The following is a 19092-nucleotide window of genomic DNA, read 5'->3' as shown; positions in this document are numbered from 1 at the left end:
AGCCTAAATCTCATTTTTCAAAAGGGATTTAGGCCCTTAGGAATCTAAATCCCATCAACGGTGGATGGTGCCTAAATCCCTTTTGAAAATGAGATTTAGGCTGTTGCAACACTGAGCTCAGCAGGATCTAAATACCTTTAAAAATCTGGGCCTATGTCCCTTGGGCTCAAGTTTTGCATTAGGTCCCAACTCTGATCTAAAGCATGTCTCTTGTGGACTTTTTTCACATTAGAAAGACTCACCAACCCTGCCTTATAATTTGACATGATTGTCACTGCTCAGCAGAGGCCATTGATATCAGTGGGAGTCTTTCCATTAACATAGTCTTTCCATGGTGCTATTTTATGTATTAAACAAAACTGTGGAGTCAAAACACACATGGGGGGGAAATATTTCTGATTTGGGGTGTACCTGTCTGCTAAGGCGACAGCCTAGAACCCTATCTACTAAACTAGACTGGTTCAATCAACTTCAGGTACTTCTGAACACACGCAGTTTAGATATCTCAGCGACTTGACCTATGCTCTTATCGGTGACATGCTGGCACTGTGATTGATGCCACTACCACTTGTGGAGTCTTATATCGGGAAACAAAAGCTGCTAGCTTCAGCCAACTGTGGGACAATGGAATAGTTTGGGTATGCACCCATGGGCAGTCTGAGGGTCAGTTACTGCACATCCAGCTTATATCTACTACAGGTGAAATCTTGACCTATTGAAATCAATGGCAAAACTTCCATTGACTTCTGTGGAGTCAGGGTTTCATCCTATGTATATATCCTGAACACCTTACTGAGTATTTACTGGAACAGGCTTTCTTCACTTGCCTTATGTGAATCGCTACAAATTTAAAGTGTTGACTGATGCTCCTGACCCAAGAATAATGTAAGACAGTAGGAAGCAACACAAACAAACAAAAATGCAGATAAAGGATGGTTGAATCTGTAATAAGATCTTAAATGTTTCTTTGAACTAATTAATTAAAACATATATTAAATGTTCTTCAGCTAATGGAAATATCATTATTAAATCTCACTGGTAGTGAAAGATGGGACTGCAGTCTATATTCCTTGTATTTCATTATTCACAGGATCTGTGTGAGGTCAGTTGGTGTATACATGAGCTAGAGAGCAACGTACTGGAGAATGCAGAGGACATCAGTAAAGGCATCACATCAGTAAAGGTAATCCTTCCATATGATTGAGTTAGCTATTACTTTCAACTAAACTAAACAAATGTGTGATCCTGAGCAGGCTCAAGGTCTGCATCATTCATCAGCCAGGGGGGGTCATGATTTGCCTTTGATTTTCAGTTTATTCAAGCCAATTTCCTCTCTGCTTCTTCAAATTGTTATGGATAAATATTTAGGATCGCAGGTCCTTGTCCAAAGCACCTCTTGGTAGGGTTGGGATAACGGACCATAGAAACAGGAATGATCTATTTGGTCGGGTCCCCCTGCTGCTTATGAAGAACTGTTGGCTACTGTACGGTCAGGTGCGCTTTTCCCATGAGTGGGGTTCTGCCGGTCCCCACTGGACAGGCGAATAACCCGCACTGTCGAGCTTTCCCTGATATGCAGCCGAACCTTCTCTTGGTCTACCTTCTTCCCCCTACTCTCACTTACCCCTCCTTAGGCCAGCCTAGGCCATTCTTTCTCCTTGGTTGTCTTCTACTAGTTGAACTTGCTAGTGGTCGGTACCATATAAGCTGATCTACACCAGCCGAGGATCTGGCTATCTGATTTTGTCACGAGTCTGGTGATTTCTTTTAGCTGGAGAAAGCCACTACATGGGAAAAAAAAACCCAGTGCCTTCCAGTTTTCAACTTGCTGTAATGCACGTAAATCTCCTGAGGGAGCCTGCTAAGTTGCACTCTGCCTTCCCTCGCAGGTGAGCCCTCCTCCTCCCGGTGTGCCTCCCAAAAGACAAAGTGGGATTCGCTTATTCCGCCAACTCCACCACTGTTAATCTGCCTGATTCATGAATGAAAGCCACCACCACGCAGTGTTCAGATAACCTGCTTTAGTTCCCAGCAGCGTGCGTGCACTGTTCAATCTGGCCTTTTCGCTCCAGATCCTCCCTACTCCGGAAGGTCCCGTGTAGGGGACTGGCAAGGCTGTTGCCTTGGCCGCCTCTCCCTGGCCTCCTTCCATCAGAGAAGAAGGGACCTAGGTTTAACGCCCCTGCATGCCCACGCCGAACAAACGGAGGTGGGGGGGTTAACGCCCCGGGCCAGCGGGACCCCAGGCTCCCCAGGGGTCAGGGCTGTGTCTGTGCCCAGTGCCTTTCAAAGCCCCATGGTGGCTGAAGCTATGCTGCCAGGGCCTTCCCAGCGGCTACTCCCCCACAGCACTCGGCGGCGATGGCCACAAGGAGACTGGAGGTGGGTGCTGCCCGCTATGCCAGCCCTGCACTGGCAGCGGCCCAGGGGCAGCGCTCCGGCGAGGTTCGTGCAGGGAGGGACCGTTCCGCTGGCCAGGGGCTAGAGAGGGAGGAGCCGTGTCCCTGCTCCCCTGTGCCCTTTGGGCCTGGGACATAATGCAGCCCCGGGGGGGGGGGGGCGGGGGGGAGGGAGTGCTCCCTGCACTTCCCAGAACCCCCCTCGCTGTCATCCCCCCGCTGGGCCCAGCAGGGGGCGCCACTACTGAGGGTTTAACAGATTAAACCAAACAAGCCCCAAAGTCCTCTCTGCTGGGGGGGGGAGGGGCTGGTTGCACCTCCTCAGGGTGCGTGGGAGGTGCTAACCCCTAAAGAGGCAGGTCATTTCCTACTAAGGCTAGTGTCCGTCCCCCCCCCCCCCAGTGCTAGGTGACAGGCAGGGGCTGAAGTCTCTCTTCCCTCCAGGAGTCAGATCTCCCAGAGCTGGGGGTGGTTCTTGTGTTATAATGGCTCAGAAACAGCTTCCCCCCCCCACCCCCATTCCCGAGGTCCCCAGGTAACGATTCGGCACCAACAAACCCGGCGGCTTTAATGGCCGTACCTCAGCCCGGCCAGTCAATAATTTATAGGCGGCAGTAAATTAAATAGGTTTGAGCCTTTAAAAACGGAGCCGCCGAGCAGCAAACACCCACCAGAGGGAAGTTAACCCCGACGCCTGCCCCGCTGTAAAGAGCCTGGGAAGCCCCGCTCTGCTCCGAGGGGAACCGAACTCGCGGCCGGGGGGCTGGCTGCCCCCGCCCCGCAGAAGCCGGAGGGTCGCGTTGCTCCGCGCCCGGGCTGCAGGAGCGTTTGCAAGGTCCCCTCCTGATCGCCTTGACCGTGAAACCCGACTCCCGAGCACTTGACCTGAGTGTCCAAGGGCAGCCCTTTCCCTCCAGTAATTGTCCCCAGGCGGCCCTGGAAACCGGACCCCGGCCCTGGGCGCGTTCCAGGCGGAAAACAAACTCCCTGGGAGCAGGGAACGGGACCCCGGAGCCCGCGCGGCTTCCCCCAGATCCAGAGGCAGTCCCCAAACACACGCCAGCACGGTTCGCTCAGTAAGGACCAGCTCACAGGGCTATAGTAAATCCTCAACATACAACCCTTCCTCCCCCCGGTGTTGTTAGTGATTTCGCAGCTTTCCCTCTGCAGTGGTTTGCTTGTAAAGGGCTTTTTTTTTTTTTTAACTAATGCGCTCATTCGTTGTCTGCAACCAGACGGTTAATTAAGGTGACTTTTGTCAGATCATTACAGATCATCAGGAAAACATTCTAATAGATATAATTATAATACAATCTGTTCCAACACCTGCAGGTATTCCCGTTTGCTCCGAGTGTCTGGCACCCTACCGGCTCCGCAGTCCTGCTGGATTTTTTTCCCCCTGACCAGAAGATTTAATGTGTGAGAGGAGATAGATTTCACGAAAACGTGGCGTCCCTTCTGTAGCTGCATCTGCTCCATTAGATTTGGAAAAGTAAGACATTTGGATACTAATTGCACATAAGCGGTGATGTGTTCACCCTGTAATTCATTTAATGAAGTTCAGATGAAACTCAGAAATTGGTCAAGTAAAAAGCCCCCTGTCGAGTCTATTGTGGGAGGGGAAGAGAGTTCCAGAGGTAACGTGGCACAGGGGGCCAGGGACAGATGTTACTTATGAAGCCAGCATTGTGATTGGCCTACAAAGAACACATAATTGTGCCCCCCGCCCCCACCAAAGAAGGAAGGGTATTTCCTAACTCAGCATATGTTTCTGACACGAAATCGAAGCTCGCCCGATCTTGAAGGACAAACGTTTCGCCAGCAGATTTTATTCAGAGATGGGCATGTACATGGCCTGTTGGAGGAGCCAGGCAATAATGTGGTCAGACCGGCGGGTCTGAGCAGCAAGCCATAAACCTGTTCCATCCCGTTTGCCAATGACCTTTTAAAAGTGTGGCCCACTTTTACCCCAGGCAAATCGTTCCTGCAAAATCTAGTCCCTGTAACCGACATGTTCCATTTGAGGGCTGGGTTTTAAGATCTTTACTTCTGCTGTGTAGTTTAAAGGGGTGTGTGTGAGATTTTCTGGTGTCTCGGGATTAGTCTTTGGAGTGGTCCGAGAATACCACCAGGATTTGGAGTTTTAAATGTGTGCAACAGGGGCTGTGCACAGATACCATAGATAGAGACTGGTGCACGCCATATGCATCCTGTATGACTCTCCCCCTCCCCTGCCCTCCCCTTTTTGGAAGCCCTATACAGCTGGGAATGAATTAAAGTTAACCACTGTAATACTAGATCGCCGCTTTGTTTGCTTTGCCTCAGTCTGCGTAGCAGATATAGACAGAACTTTACAGCTCAGAGGGGAGCTCAGCCCTGAGATCAACAGTTAGGAATTTCGGGATCTAGACAGTATGACATTGCAGTTGCATCGCGGCAGCAAAACCCATCGATTGTCCAACCCCTGCAGTTCTCACTCCCGCAAAACTCCCAGGGGTTCTGTTGGGCCCGGGAGGCCGAGCCGGGTGCCTGGCTCCAATAAGGTAAGCGATTCCCATCAGCTAGCTCACCTCTTAACTTGTTGGAAGGAGGCTGGGAGGGGGAAGAGTCCTACCAGGGCCGAAACTAGAGCAAATTGGAAAAGCAGAGAATGGAGATCAGCTAGCCAAGTGCAGGACAACCCCTGAGGGAAAGCAGCCCTCGAAGAAGAATCCTGCGAGAGGGTGTCGGGTTTTGTGTTTCTCTGGTTGGGATATGAATGAAGAACGAGAGTTGCAGTTTGGTGTCCACAGTTAGCTGGAATCAAATATCCTACAATCCCGCCTCTTTGCTTATCACCCAGAAGTGTGGGTCGCTCACAAACATATTATTTTTATTGCTGGAAGACTGTCCTGATGAACTTTTCACTGATTTGCCCCTTCCAGAACTGCTAGGGAGAGCTAATCTGGGGCTACACTATAATGTAACTGCCTTCGTTTGGTATTAAGAATTGTGGCCATCTATTTCTTCCTGCCAGTTAGACCGCCCTTTCTCCACTCGGGAAATAAAGCTGAGAGATGCCCGGGAAATCTCCGTCCCGAGGCATGGGGATTTCTACGATAAACGATAGCACTGTCTAGGGCGATGCTTTGCATGGGTGAGCTGAACCGCTGTAGGTGCGTCGGGAAGTGAGAGGCTGTACCTGTTAGCCACGTTTTAAACATGGCCCCGTAGGGGGACAGGCACCGGGAACCGCGGTTGTGGAAGGAACGGGCTAGAATTGTTCATCACGATGTTCCCTGGGGTGGATGTGTGCAAACCTCCGTAGTAACGAGTTTAGAGGGGAGGACGGGCGGGGGGCGGGGGGGATAGCACCCAACCAGCGGAAGTCAACCTCCAAAGGGAGACCATTCAGTCGTGAAAGCACCGAAACTAGAGTTTGAACATCTAACCTGTTCACATTTCTATCACATCGAATCAAGATCAGACAGTTCAACTTAAAAAAAAATCTGTTAAACTTCAGGCAAAGATCCCTGCAGAGAATGACACTGTACGAACCAGGTACCCTCTCTTGTCTGTTTCTGGGTCTGCCCCGGCACCCCTGCAACCAGTGGGAGCTTTGCCCTGGACTTCGGTGGGCTCAGGGTCAGGCCAGGTGTAAAAAACCGCGCTCTATCCCGTTCCGATTTCTTAGGTCAACCGCGTGTCCACACAGCGTTGGTTCCTGTCTGCTCTGATGCTCTGCCCATGGCACGCACGGAGGTGAACTCAATCCTAGCAGCCCGCTGAACCAGAGCTTGAACGCCCCCCGCTCCTTTTAAAACGCCGGTTTCGTTTGTAATTGCTCTATTTAAAAACGCTGCTAAGCAGTCCCAAGAGCCAGGAGAGATCTGATCTGTCACATAAAAACAACCCTCCGGTTTTGTCACATTAAAATGATGGAAACCTTTAAACAAACTGTGGGGGGATCCACCCAAGACACTTTCAGGGTGAGTGATCCTTCACAAAGTTCATTTTTAAAATGTCATACAAGATTTAATGCACACCCCTTGAAAAGCCTCCAGTGGAGCGAGGCCACTGTTTGGTGGAGTCTGGGAAGAAGCTGCCGAAAACAGCGTGGGTCCTATAGGCGCGGGGAAGGGGGTAGTGGGAACCCCCCCTGCCGCTTAAGAGGAGCGATGTGGAGACAGCCCGCTCTCTGTGCTCCCTGGGCGGACTCTGCAGCGGAAGGAGGCGTGTTTCACCCGGGCAAGCTTACGCCCAAATAAATCTGTAAGTCTTTGAGGGGGCCAACAAACTCCTTGTTGTTTTTCTGGGCAGAATGGTGGCGCAGCTGCAGCGTATCTGCGCATCCTCCCAGTGTGCAGACACACCCCGGTGCCAGGGAGTAAGGTGTGTGTACACCCCCCAGCCCGACGCCCGGCCTGCAGCGAGGAGTGACCGGAGCAGCGTGACCTGGGCGTTTGCAGATGGGGCTTGCCACGCTGCTGCTTAGCGCGCCGTTTCCTGCTCCGGCGGGCGGGGGTGAGCGCGGCCCGGGGTGCCCCGGAAGGGGCCGGGGGAGCTGCTCCGTCCCGCTTGTTCCTGAGCTTGCCTGCAACGGGAGCCGGGCGGAGCAGCTGCTGCGGGAGGCTCCAGCCTGCGCCAGCCCGCCCGGGCCCGGGCGCCGAGCTGCGGGGCGAGGGGAAGGCGGCCCGCGGGCCTGTGAGAGGGCGGTTCCGGGGGGAGCCGGGAGCGGAGATTTACGATGCGGGCGGACAGAGCGTGACAGCGGTATATCACCGCCAGGCTGGGCCGGGAGAAAGCAAAACATCTCGCCCACAAAAAAGCCGCGTTGTTAGGACAACGCGAACTATCCTTGCCGGGATTCGTTCCGCTTCGGAGGCGTTTACATTCAACGGGGGCAAGCGCAGCCGCCTCCCCCGCCCCCAGAACGGGGGTTTCGTTTCATTCAGGGCCCACTTGTATAAAACAAACAGAAAGCTCCGCACTAGGGCGCTGCTCGGGGCCAGGCCGGCTGGGCGGGGGTGCAGATAAAAGCAGCGCGCCCCGGACTCCGGCTCTTACAAGGAGGGGGGCACTGGGACCCCCCCCCCCGCGGTGGTGGTGTTGGGAAGTAAAAAGACAACACTTAAAAACTGACCTCGGGACCCGGCTCTCCTGGGCCATCTGTGATTCACTCGAGGAGGCGTGACACACAGTTGGTTGGATCACAAAGGCCCAGACTATCTTGACACGGTTTGGGAAAGGTTTTAAAACAGCAGCTCGACCCCTTCCCAAGCCCCAGACACCCTGTTCGGCAAGTTGTATCCCACTGCTGGGGCTATGGAGTTTGGGTGGGCAGCCTGGTATCTGATGCTCTATAACTGGGGAAGAGAGTTTGTACCTTAAAAAAAGGCACTCAGGGCTGAGCAAATTCCCTTAGTGCCCTTCCACCTCCGGGTTAGTTTGGTCATGTGTAAAGTTTACTCTGGTCCAGATCGGAAAGAGTCTAGTATAAGAGACCACAAAAGAAGGAAAGAAATATGCTAGGCTTCAACCAGAAGAATCCTTAACTTAATCCTGATTATTTTACCACAAAGATCTGATAATTTCTTGCATCAAAACGGAAATCAACCCTAACTTTCCTTTGGAGAGATGCCACTTTCTTTTGTCCCAAAGTTACCTGTGTCCTCACTTTTAGTGTCTGATCACGATTTACATCAGACAAAAAGAACCATGAAGCTGAGGATGTAGGGAGCTTGTGCACACTAAATGGAGAGTTGCACAGCATTTTAAGATTCCTGTTACTTTTTTTTTTTTGCACTTTTCATTTTGTTGCATTTTTATATCCCATATTTGGGCTCCGCGGCATGAGATGGAAAAAGTCAGCTAGTGCCAGATCTCTTCTGAAGCCTAGTTACTGCTCAGAATTCAATAGGAGAAGATCATCTAAATAACAAGCTGTCTGCAGGAGCCTGTGTAACCGTTTTCCAAAATATTTTGTCTCCCACAGAAGTCTCAAAGCATATGCACTGAATTACTTTTAACATTGGTGCAGATCAAATTTTTTTTCAAGTCACCATTGTGGGGAGGTTAACACTTTACACATTTTAAACCTAACAGCTATTGCTCGTTTTTAAAATGTGTACAGGTGTCCTGAATATTATCAACTCAGTATCGTAGGCCCACAAACTTGTCTGCCCCTGTCCTGTTTAAAAGCTGAGGTCAGGATTTAGGCCCTATTAATAAATAAATAACATCATGCAAGTCTGCATCTAGATCCCAGGGACCTGCAGTCTTTATTCTGATTTCAATGGCAGATTTTGCCTATGTTTAATAATATAGTGATTCCAGTTTTATTGTTCTGTAAATGAATGTGATTCATTCCCAAACTGTGCATAGCCATCTTTTTGTTTGTCTACACAAGGAAGTTTCCTACATTGTTTTGTCTCTCTGTTTTACAGGCTCTTTCATCGGGGTGTCCAGAAGGGAAGGAGGGTTCCTAGGCATTACTGTCATACATAACAATAATAATAACCAGGACTATTCTAATGGAGCTGTGCCAACACTTGTTCAGTTTCCATTGGAGCAAGACCACTTAAGATGCTCTGGATAGTCTTCTTGCTCTAAAGAGAACTGACCCATTAGATCTAGTCCACCTTCTCAATAGCGGTTTGGAATGCAGCTGTACTGGAAATCTCATGGCGGTGTAAGCAATATGTACAAATGACAATGGGTCTTGCCTAATTAGGGGAATTGTTGGGATCTGGGATTTGTGTTTAGGCTCGTTTTTAGTCTAAAACATGCATTTAAATAAATTAAATTCTGAATTTGCTCAAACTTCAACTTACTTGTGAAATCAAACCCTAAAAGTTCCACGGTCCATAAATTTGACCCCTGTAACCTTTTGATAATGCTCGGGTTCCAGCACAATACAATTAAAGTCCAGCTAAAACTGCCAAAGATCAACACACAAGTGCCTTAAGGAAATTCCAGCCTTCCTTGCAGGTGACCAGTACCTACGTAGGTGTGTGAGAGAATGTAACATGGAGTGAGTGCCAGCATGCATAAGAAATGCAGCAAAAAAGACCATGGCCACTGGAAAGAAGAGCAGTAAAGTCAGAAACAAGTAATGAGAGCGGGTCAGAGGGATTGGGGATCTGGAAGAGGAGAAAGAGAGACTGGAGTAGGAAAGCTAACAGAATGAAGAGAGTCTTGGACAGAGAAATGACCTTGGAATAGAGAGAGAGAGATCTTGCCATGAAAAAAAGAAAGAGAGACTAGCCAATGAGACGTGCTGAGGGATGCAGTCATTGATCCAGCCAAGAAACCTGCGTGTCTGAAAAGCTTTTTATATTAGTTGTGTTATTTTCCATTCCTAAAGATAACATCTTTCAGAGAGAAAAACACATTTTTATTGAATTTTGTGAATGTTCATATTGAAAGAAAAATGTGTTTTTCATTTCTGACTTCTTTGTTTTATGAAACATTGGCCACTTTAGAACTTTTTGAAAGACCCTGCAGAACCTTGGAACTTTTAAGTTCCATCCTTAATACCGTCATTTAAAAAGGAACTATCAAGAAGTTAAATCTTGTGTGTGTGTGTTAACTTTAACATGATCTTCTTGAGTGGAATTTCCTCTGGATTACAAGTATCATTTTTTTAAAAATTCCACCATCTCATTCCTAAAACATTAAAGAGAAAATCATAGTCCCTGGTTATGCCAGACCCTGCAATGTTTTTGTTCAGTTGCAGAGCAGACAGCCAGAGGGAGCATGATTTTACTGTCACACCGTGTTTCCAAGGAATTTAAATGAATGAGATGGAATGAGGGGTGCAGGGCTGGAATATAATACGAAGGTATTAAAATACTGATTCTCTCTTTAGTTACTGGCTATATGTTCTGCATACTGCAATTGAATCACTTCGTAGCCTCTGGTTATGAATTAGAGTGGTCTTGGTGGTTAGTTTCTTTGGATACTGTGATTATGTATTTGGAGGTGTTCGCACTGCTTGACTACTTTGGGTGATGCCTTTACATCCTAAGCATCTTCTGCACCGTTAGTTGCTTGCTGCTTAGGATGTTGTGAACAATCCCTGAGTTAGTTTTGTTTTTAATTTCTTGCTAGCACGTAACCGTGCCTTGATGTCTTCAGCCTTTCTCATAACTGCCTTGATGATGATGTGCAGTTGGGATAGCATCCAATAAGAGGTGGAAAGAGGAGTAGCTGAGGGAGGAGGGGAAATACACTTGAAATGAGCAACAATGTGATTTTCTGCTTTCAGCAGGAGCTAGGTTGGGGAGCGGCCACCAATGCAGACCCTTGAGTCTCGTGGCCTGTCTGCTGATGTAATTGTCTGCATTATACAAGGGTCACTGATTACCCCAGGGAATTCTGTTGGGCTCTTGTGACAAACTAGTTGTTCCCCGTTGGGGGTCCAGTATTGGTAACTCACTGGACAAGGGCTACGTTGAATGTGCTATTAGAATCCAGTGATGGGCTTCTTTGGACCATGCTAGGTTCCATTTGGCCACCTAGGGGAATGTGAGGGTCTGCGTCACTTGGCTGATGCCCACAAAAAGAGCAGTATGACAAAGAGAGCTCCATTTCCTGCCTACCGATGCCTCATAATCAGTTTGCCCACCACGCATTGGCATTAGTTGGGACTGTCACCTACGTTTCATAAGCTGTTTATTGCATAGTTAGTCATGGGTTTTCTTGTGCGTGCAGAAAGGAGAGACAAGGAAATGGAGATCCATGAGACATGGGAAGGGGGTGTCAATAAAACCCAATTACTATTGGAAAACTCTACACTGGATGATGATGATTGCACTGCATTAACTTTGGCCACACCATGTACCTTGCCACACCAATAAAGTTATAGAAATTGAATTGATTGGCTAGTCATTTTTTCTCTGGGGCAGCTAGCGAAACCCCTCAGAAAACACTGTGCCCAGTGACACTACATCACTGAAGCATGAGACATTGTTTCATCATATTCTTGTAGGGGGCAGGCAAAGAGCGAGAGGACATGAGAGGGGAAAGAGATGACAAAGAGGAGGAGAAAGGGTTGTGCATGAATGGGAATCCTGGGCCAGGTAGCAAAGGCCCCTCCCCATGTGATCTCTTCCCCCCCTTGTTATCGAGTTGTCTTTCTCTTTCTCCAATTTTTGTGTGTGTCTCTCTCCCCTCCTTCTTGTCTCTCTGTCTCCCCTCACATACTTGTCTCTCTCCTCCCCTCCCTCTTTCTTGTCTGTCTCAGCCCCACACCCCTTTGTCTCGCTCTGCTGCTCTAGATTGCTTTTGTGTGCTAATAGCAGCTGATTGAAAGTGAGTCAAAGAATCCCTTCTCTGAAGATCCATCTGCCCCCCTCCCCCCCCAGGATCTTGCAGAGCCCTCTAGCTGGCAGTCTGGGGTTTTCAATTCACTTTTATTCAACTGTATAAAGGCAAATCCAGCCTCCACATCTATGGCTTCAGAAGTCCCCTAGAAGTGGAACCGATGCAGGTCACCCACACTTTGAAGGGGTCACAAGGTGGTGGCACAGAGCCACAGCACAGTGGCCTATGGGTAGGGCAGGAGTGGGACAGGAGAATGTGCCACTGTATGGCTCTTCTGGGCCTCCCACTGTGGTAGAGGGGCTTGGGGGCTGTGGGCAGCCTCTGGGCTGAAGTAGTCCCTGGAGATCATCTGTGGAGTTGCTTTGTGGCCTGGAGGAGAGGATTCCTTCCCCCTGCATCTCCTAACGCCGTTGCTTGGGCTAAGTATTGGTTCCCCTTTGGCCGTTAGTGCCTGTAGATTGGCATAGATATCAGGAGAGAAGGGCAGACATGGTGGGCGAGAGGTTGAACAGGACAGGGGGAGCTGGAAAGAGACAACATGGGCTTTCTTGTCCCATTTCGGGATCCATGTGGCTGTGTAGGGCAACGCAAGGGTCTGCTTCATTTGGTTGATGCCTGTAAAAAGACCTGCATGGCAGGCAGAGCTCCCTTTCTTGCACACCTGCTTCTCAGTGTGCCCACCCAAGTACTGGCATGGTTACTTAGGCTGTTAATTCCCTGTCCCAAAGAGTGTGCAGTCTACAGATGCCAGACAAAGGAATGACTATTATTTTCATTGTAAGCTCTTTGGTGGCAGGGACTGTCTTTTTGTTCTGTGTCTGCACAGTGCCTAGCACCATGGGGTCCTGGGCCATGCTCCGAGGGACTGCAGTAAGACAATAATATTTATTATAGGTAGCAAATGAAGGTCTGTGAGCTGAAGAGTAGAATTTTCAAAAGGTCCAAGTGTGACTTGCCCAAGGTCACGTGGAACGTCTGTGGCAGAGTTGGGAAATGTAGCCAGATCTCCTGCACCCTAGTCCCATGCCTTAGCCATAAGGCCAGCCTTCTTTTCTTTATTTTCAGACTTAAAATATTTGGAGATTCCCCTCCCCTTCCCAGGTTTTACACCAAGTTGATCAAACATCTTTAGAAATTGATCCCTTCTCCATGGGACTAGTAATGACAATTCATTTCTAACTCAACCAAGCCGCTGCGCAGTCTTGGCGACCCTTTGCCCTGTCTGTCTGTCTGTCTTCCTGCATCGCTCGGGGTCCGGGCTCATTTTTACACGCTTCTGCTGAGCTCCGGCATGGGAGTGCCAGCGACCTCTTTCTGGTGGGGGTGGCAGAGTTCAGTGACCACTTGAAGGCTTTCCGTTTGCACACTAGATGACAGCCAGCACTGAAAATTTGAGCCACCCTCCTTCTGACTAGTCAGGGGTGCAAAGCTATCAGCCAACAGCTCCGGCAAAGATGGCAGCCAGCCCACAATGTGGGGAGATGGTTAAAGCTGAGGTGGATGGCTTGTGGGTTTCTACCCACACTCTGAAATTTGGATTTGGGAGCCAAAATCTGGGTTTGTTTTGTCTTGCAGTGGGGGAGGGGGGATTTGCTGCTTCAAGAAAATGTTCAGATGCTGTCTGTGGAACACGCATCTCCAAATATATCAGGACCCAGTTTATGCCTCTCAGAGGAAAACCCAGTGCATTTAGCCCAAACTTTCCTGGGGAGAGGCTCTGCCTGGAATCCGGAGTTGCAGATCCGTTGCCGGGAAGGGGAGGAAGGTACATAGAATGAACTGCTCTCCCCTGAGCAGCCCAGCTCTCTCTCTCCCTCCCTCCCGCTGCAGCTGTGGAAACCACCCAAGTTATTGCAAACCCCTGGCTCTAGCCACCCTCTGTTCACAGCTTCCGTGCTGGGGGAAGGGAGTGCTGGGGCCATGTAATTAGATCAAGATCTTCCTTGAGACTTGTGGTGGATGGCTACAGGCCAAGCTCTTCCTTCACGGTCCTGAGGGCTGTCTCATCCCCCTGTCTGAGATCTACCCAGAGCTTCTTTCAGAGACCCGGGCCCACCCAAGGAGCCTATCCACCCCAGCATGGGGCACGCTGTTAAACATGGTTTAAAATCTGCTTCCTCTGCCTGCTTCTTTCCCACCTCTGCTCCCATTCTGCCTTTCAGGGCTTCCCTTCCTGTGAGTTAGTTCTTCCCCAGGGCTCCTGGAATGTGATGTTTCACTTCTATAGCTATTCCCCGCCTGCAGAATAAGCAAGAGGGCAGACCCTCAGCTGCCACAGGCCCACTGATGTCAACAGGCCTATGACAATCTACCCCAGTTGAGGATCTACCCCAAAGTGCTGACTGTCTATCTTTCTGACCGTGTGCTTTCCAGTGGCACCTCTGTTACTGGCCCCAACCAGCTGAAATTAGTCTGCTGAGCCACGGGCTTCCTGTATTCGGCAGGTGCTCTCCCATGTGTTCTCTACTGTGGCTAACTGCAGTTCACAGGGGGCTCATCATCGCCTTTTTCTTCAATGGTGGCAGAATGCTTCGTTCTTTACTGCTCCTTTCTTTAGAGAGAAGCCTCTGATAGCTCTTGGGAATTGACATAGTCCATTAAGCATGCTCAGGCAATCTTCTAGCTGGTCTAGTGGGGGTTGTTCTTACTGGGGTGAATGAATGCCAGTGAGCTTGAGAAAAATGCCAAGGAACGGTGGCCCAAAGTTTGGGGAACTGGCTCTTTCCTGGCTGACAGGTGTTTTCCTGCATCCAGCAAACGCGCTTTTTATGCCAGCTATCTGACTGCATACTCCTGGTATTGACTGGAAGGGAGAGGCCAATGGATGACATAAGCTGTCTGTGTGAATTCAGGAATGAAACTGCCAGCCAGGGAAGAGTAACAGAGGCCAAGAAAAATAGACCAGTGTATCCGATGCATCCGAGGAAGTGAGCTGTAGCTCACGAAAGCTTATGCTCAAATAAATTGATTAGTCTCTAAGGTGCCACAAGTCCTCCTTTTCTTTTTGCAAATACAGACTAACACGGCTGCTACTCTGAAACCAGTGATTGGAATGCTCCCTTCTGGGGACATAAAATAGTTCTTCTTTTTAAAATGTGATTTGGTGTGTTACATGACAAGCTCTTGAGCCCAGCAGTCCCCCTGGTTCTGAGTTCATATAGGAGAGGTATCAACTGGCACCTGCTTTGTAACTGCAGTTGGATTTCAAGGCAGCAAGAATTGGGGTTAGGGTAATTCATTTTGCCTAATTTCCCATCTATTTAAATACTGTGGATTTAAAAGTTCAGCTCAAATGTTGAATGATATTGGGTTAGCTTCCCACTTAGGAGAGGCTGTGGAAAAAATGTAGCCGAGATGGGGAGAGAGAAATTCTAATGAGAAAGACAGAATTTATACTATTTGTGCCATCCTAACTTTTGTTTGATCATCGGGTGAGTGAGGGGAGAGCATCCTTCTCTCTGTAACACAAAACACAGGCTTCCTTCTAGCTAAAAAATCTTGTTTAGAAGTGAATCACTTTACAAAGTAATATGGGTTTAGATTACGCAATAAAAAATGAATGAACTCAAACCATTTTTGCAAACACACTAATGAAGAGGCGTTTATGGGCTTCCGCAGAAAACTGACCGTTCATATGAACTGTACCCTCTGCCTCTGAATCCCAATTCATGACCCTCTGGAGTGTGCAGGACCTGGAGCGTTCTGGGGTGAAATCCTGGCTCCACTGAAGTCAATGGAAGAGCTTTGATGCTATGGGAATGGGCACATTAGAAATGCAAATACCTTAGACATTATATCTGCAGCATTCAGTTTGCTGGGGTGGACCATAAACCATCAGTGCTGTATGATAAGAGTGTGAAAACTTGCTTTCATAAACCTATTACAGATTTCCACATATTAAAAAAAGTGTAATTAATAATAAATTTGCCACATATCAATGTCACTTTACATTTGTATTACTTTTCAGAGTGTGTGCTATGGTGGGAAGAACAACGTCATCTGGTAGAACCCTTTAGCTGAAGTCAGCACATTTGTCAGCTGCCAGTTGCACCGTGCACATTAGTTCTTCAAAACCCAGGTGCTTGAATTCCAGAAGGTGAAATTCTAATAGGCCACCATAAAAGTTCCTAATTTTCTAACATCCTAAGTGGGGAAAAACTGGATCAACCAGCAACTCCCCCCTCTCTCTGTGTCTCTCATCTAAAATTTATGTTTTGGTCTTTGAAACAATTTTAAAATAATCAATGTTTCAAATGTTTGTATTTTAAAATAAAAAAGAAATGGTAAGGTTTCCTCGTTTAGTTTCCTTGTTTAGCCAAGGTTTCTCCTTATTGAGCTACTTAACATCTTAGAATAAATGTGTTCCCTCCAGTGTAATATAGGACCAGCTTCAAAGGGGAGACTGAGACCCTGTCTACACTTGAGAAGGTTCTCAAACGTTTCTCATTGCTAACACCAGTTCATCTCTACTGGTGTCAGGAATGTTGGTAGCCCTGGTGTGAAAGAACTGTCACATGCCACTGGCATTTTAAGCATCTAACCCTGAATCTTGTCATCTAACCCTGCTTATGGCAGGTTCACTTGACACCTGGCTACCAACAGTGCTGACGCTCATGCAGTGAGAAATGTTTGGAAAATGTCCCTACTGTAGACCAGGCATTAGGGAGTCTGGGTGAGACTTCTGTAATGTACACCTCACTTCCACCCACCTCACACTGTCACCCTAAGCTAGACTTACACCCCTTTGCCCTCATGTGACATGTGCCTGCTTCCACATCTCCTTTGAATTTGGCCCACACACCTCAATCTATTTTATATAAAAATCAAGCACTGAATTAAACTGTGAGCTCTTCTAGTTAGGAACTGTCTCTTACTATGTATTTGTACCAGTATTGCCTTCAAAATCATGAATCAGGTGCCTAAAATCACAAGGTTGGCTTGAAAATCTGGACATTTTAAAAAATAATAAACGTTGGGCTCTGTTATTTCTTCAGGAGTCATGTTTTCAAGCTTTTCTTTGCAATCACAAGGGCTAACAACTTTTTCTTTTAAAAAGCTTTTTAAATGAAAGCTGAGATGCTCACATAATCACATGACTCCAGGAGCTGGGGCTTTAAGAGCATCAAATACCATGCAGCTTGTGATAAAATCATGAGAACTGGCAACAGGACAGTGCCAAGCACAATGGGGCCCCGATTCTACTTGGGGCCTCTGAGTGCTACTGCAATACAAATAAATACTAGTAATATTAATAATTAGAGGGTATGTTCACAAGTAACTACCACCAGTACTAATATGTCGCAATAATGTGTATATACTGAGAGAGCAGTATGCCTTTTAGTCCTTATAGTATGGCATAAAATGTAGTAGAGACTTCTTGGAAGTGTTTGAGTCCCTGCTTCTCTGGTTAGAAAGACTCAGATGTTGTGTTGTGTTCTAATTTTCAGCTGCAGCTATTAATCTTCACATATATTAGTCACGTCACACAGCTAGAATACAGCAGCATACAAGGTTCCATTAAACAAACATCATAACTAGATTTCAGTACAGCAGGGGGAAAACACTTGAAGGTGACAGTAAATCATATAATATGCTTGCTGTAAGATGTAGCAGACAAGGATTTTGAAGGAAACTCCTGTTGATGGGGTTTTTTCTGTGCCTTGTCTATGTTCATCCTTCTTTCTTTTCCTGTTTTTAAAATTTCATTTAAAATAAATTTTGTTGCTTGCGCAAAGTCCCCAGTCAACAACTTGACTGTTCAGCTTATCCCTAGAGCAGGTTCATTCTACCCATGACAAGACAAGTGTCAGCTTCTACATACCTCCACTCAGATCTCTAGGGCTGAGAAGTAGTTTGGCCCCTCTGACCCACCCAGTATTTGACCCTTCTGCTTTTATTGCTACTAAGGGCTTGTCAAGGTTCCTTCCCCACTCTGAACTCTAGGATACAGATGTGGGGACCTGCATGAAAGACCCCCTACGCTTATTCTTACCAGCTTAGGTTAAAAACTTCCTCAAGGTACAAACTTTGCCTTGTCCTTCAACCCTATGCTTCCACCACCAAGCGTGTTAAACAAAGAACAGGGAAAGAGCCCACTTGAAGACGTCTTTCCCCAAAATATCCCCCCAAGCCCTACACCCCCTTTCCTGGGGAACGCTTGATAAAAATCCTCACCAATTTTTACAGGTGAAATCAGACCCAAACCCTTGAACAATGAAAAAGCAATCAGGTTCTTAAAAGGAGACTTTTAATAGAAGAAAAAGTAAAAGAATCACCTCTGTAAAAATCAGGATGGTAAATACCTTACAGGGTAATTCGATTCAAAACATAGAGAATCCCTCTAGGCAAAAACTTAAGTTACAAAAAGACACAAAAGCAGGAATATTTTACTAGCCATTAAACAAAAGAAATCTAACGCATTTCTAGCTAGATTACTTACTAACTTTTTACAAGAGTTCTGAGCTGCATTCCTGATCTGTTCCCGGCAAAAGCATCACACAGACAGACAGACCCTTTGTCCTCCCCGCCGCCAGCTTTGAAGGTATCTTGTTTCCTCATTGGTCATTTTGGTCAGGTGCCAGCGAGGTTATCTTAGCTTCTTAACCCTTTACAGGTGAAAGGACTTTGCCTCTGGCCAGGAGGGATTTTATAGTTCTGTATACAGAAAGGTGGTTACCCTTCCCTTTATATTTATGACAGGGCTCCAAATGGTGCCGCTTTTGGTAGTGTTTTTGGTGGTGTGGACACTAGCCCAGTGGGCCAGCTTACCTCTGTTATATTCACTCCTTTGCATTATATTCTGCTTTATTATATTCATCAGTAATGCAAGGAACCTACAGGCTTGTATCCCGTAAGACATGGCTTTAGCTGTTAGTATGAGACTTGAGGCCTATGAACTTTAGCATAGATAAACTTAGGTAACTCATAAGCTTTGGTGAACTGGAAATAGAGCGTGGGGGGACTTTTGTCCATAATGACATCAGCCAACCACAGAACATGAACTGACACCAGCTTCTGGAAGGTTTTGGACAGAACATCTGGCCGCAAGAGTGCCATGGCAACAAATTGACAAATATGATAATGAGGTGAAATCATAAATACACTAACCTATAGAAGAAGGACACCTTAACATTGGTAAGGGAGGAAATACAAATAAGGAAGAGGGGAGAAACCCCTACTGAATATGCATTAGACATGGTAATGTCAGCGTAACGTATTATAGAAGTGGCATCCCAGGGCAGTAGGGGTGAGAAATGTAGCCCTTGGGAGGGGCCAGAATGATGGCCACTGGTGAGGATGAGGAAGGTGAGGGTGATGAGGAAGATAATGGCTAACTGTTCAGGTTGTTCTGCAAGGGATGGTGGGAGTATGGATGTTCAGATGTACT

General features: G+C 47.5%; 2 long non-coding RNA genes across 4 annotated transcripts in view; one reads left to right on the top strand and one right to left on the bottom strand.

The window, feature by feature from the left end:
• Positions 1 to 4494, top strand: part of LOC142073249 (uncharacterized) — an 87568-nt gene extending 83074 nt beyond the window's left edge. For 2 of the 3 annotated variants that reach the window (XR_012670035.1, XR_012670036.1), the window contains exons 2-4: positions 1091 to 1183; positions 1772 to 1889; positions 3732 to 4494. This is a non-coding gene — a long non-coding RNA (uncharacterized LOC142073249). The remainder of the gene's footprint in view (positions 1 to 1090; positions 1184 to 1771; positions 1890 to 3731) is intronic. The other variant, XR_012670037.1, reaches the window with a different exon arrangement.
• LOC142073250 (uncharacterized) overlaps positions 1 to 19092 on the bottom strand; it is a 147357-nt gene that overhangs the window by 52435 nt on the left and 75830 nt on the right. The gene's annotated exons all lie outside the window — the stretch shown is intronic.

This window comes from Caretta caretta, chromosome 9 (assembly GCF_965140235.1).
Source record: "Caretta caretta isolate rCarCar2 chromosome 9, rCarCar1.hap1, whole genome shotgun sequence".
In the NCBI taxonomy this organism is placed as follows: Eukaryota; Metazoa; Chordata; order Testudines; family Cheloniidae; genus Caretta; species Caretta caretta.
Note: the sequence above shows the minus strand (reverse complement) of the source record. Positions and strands in the feature narration are given on the sequence as shown.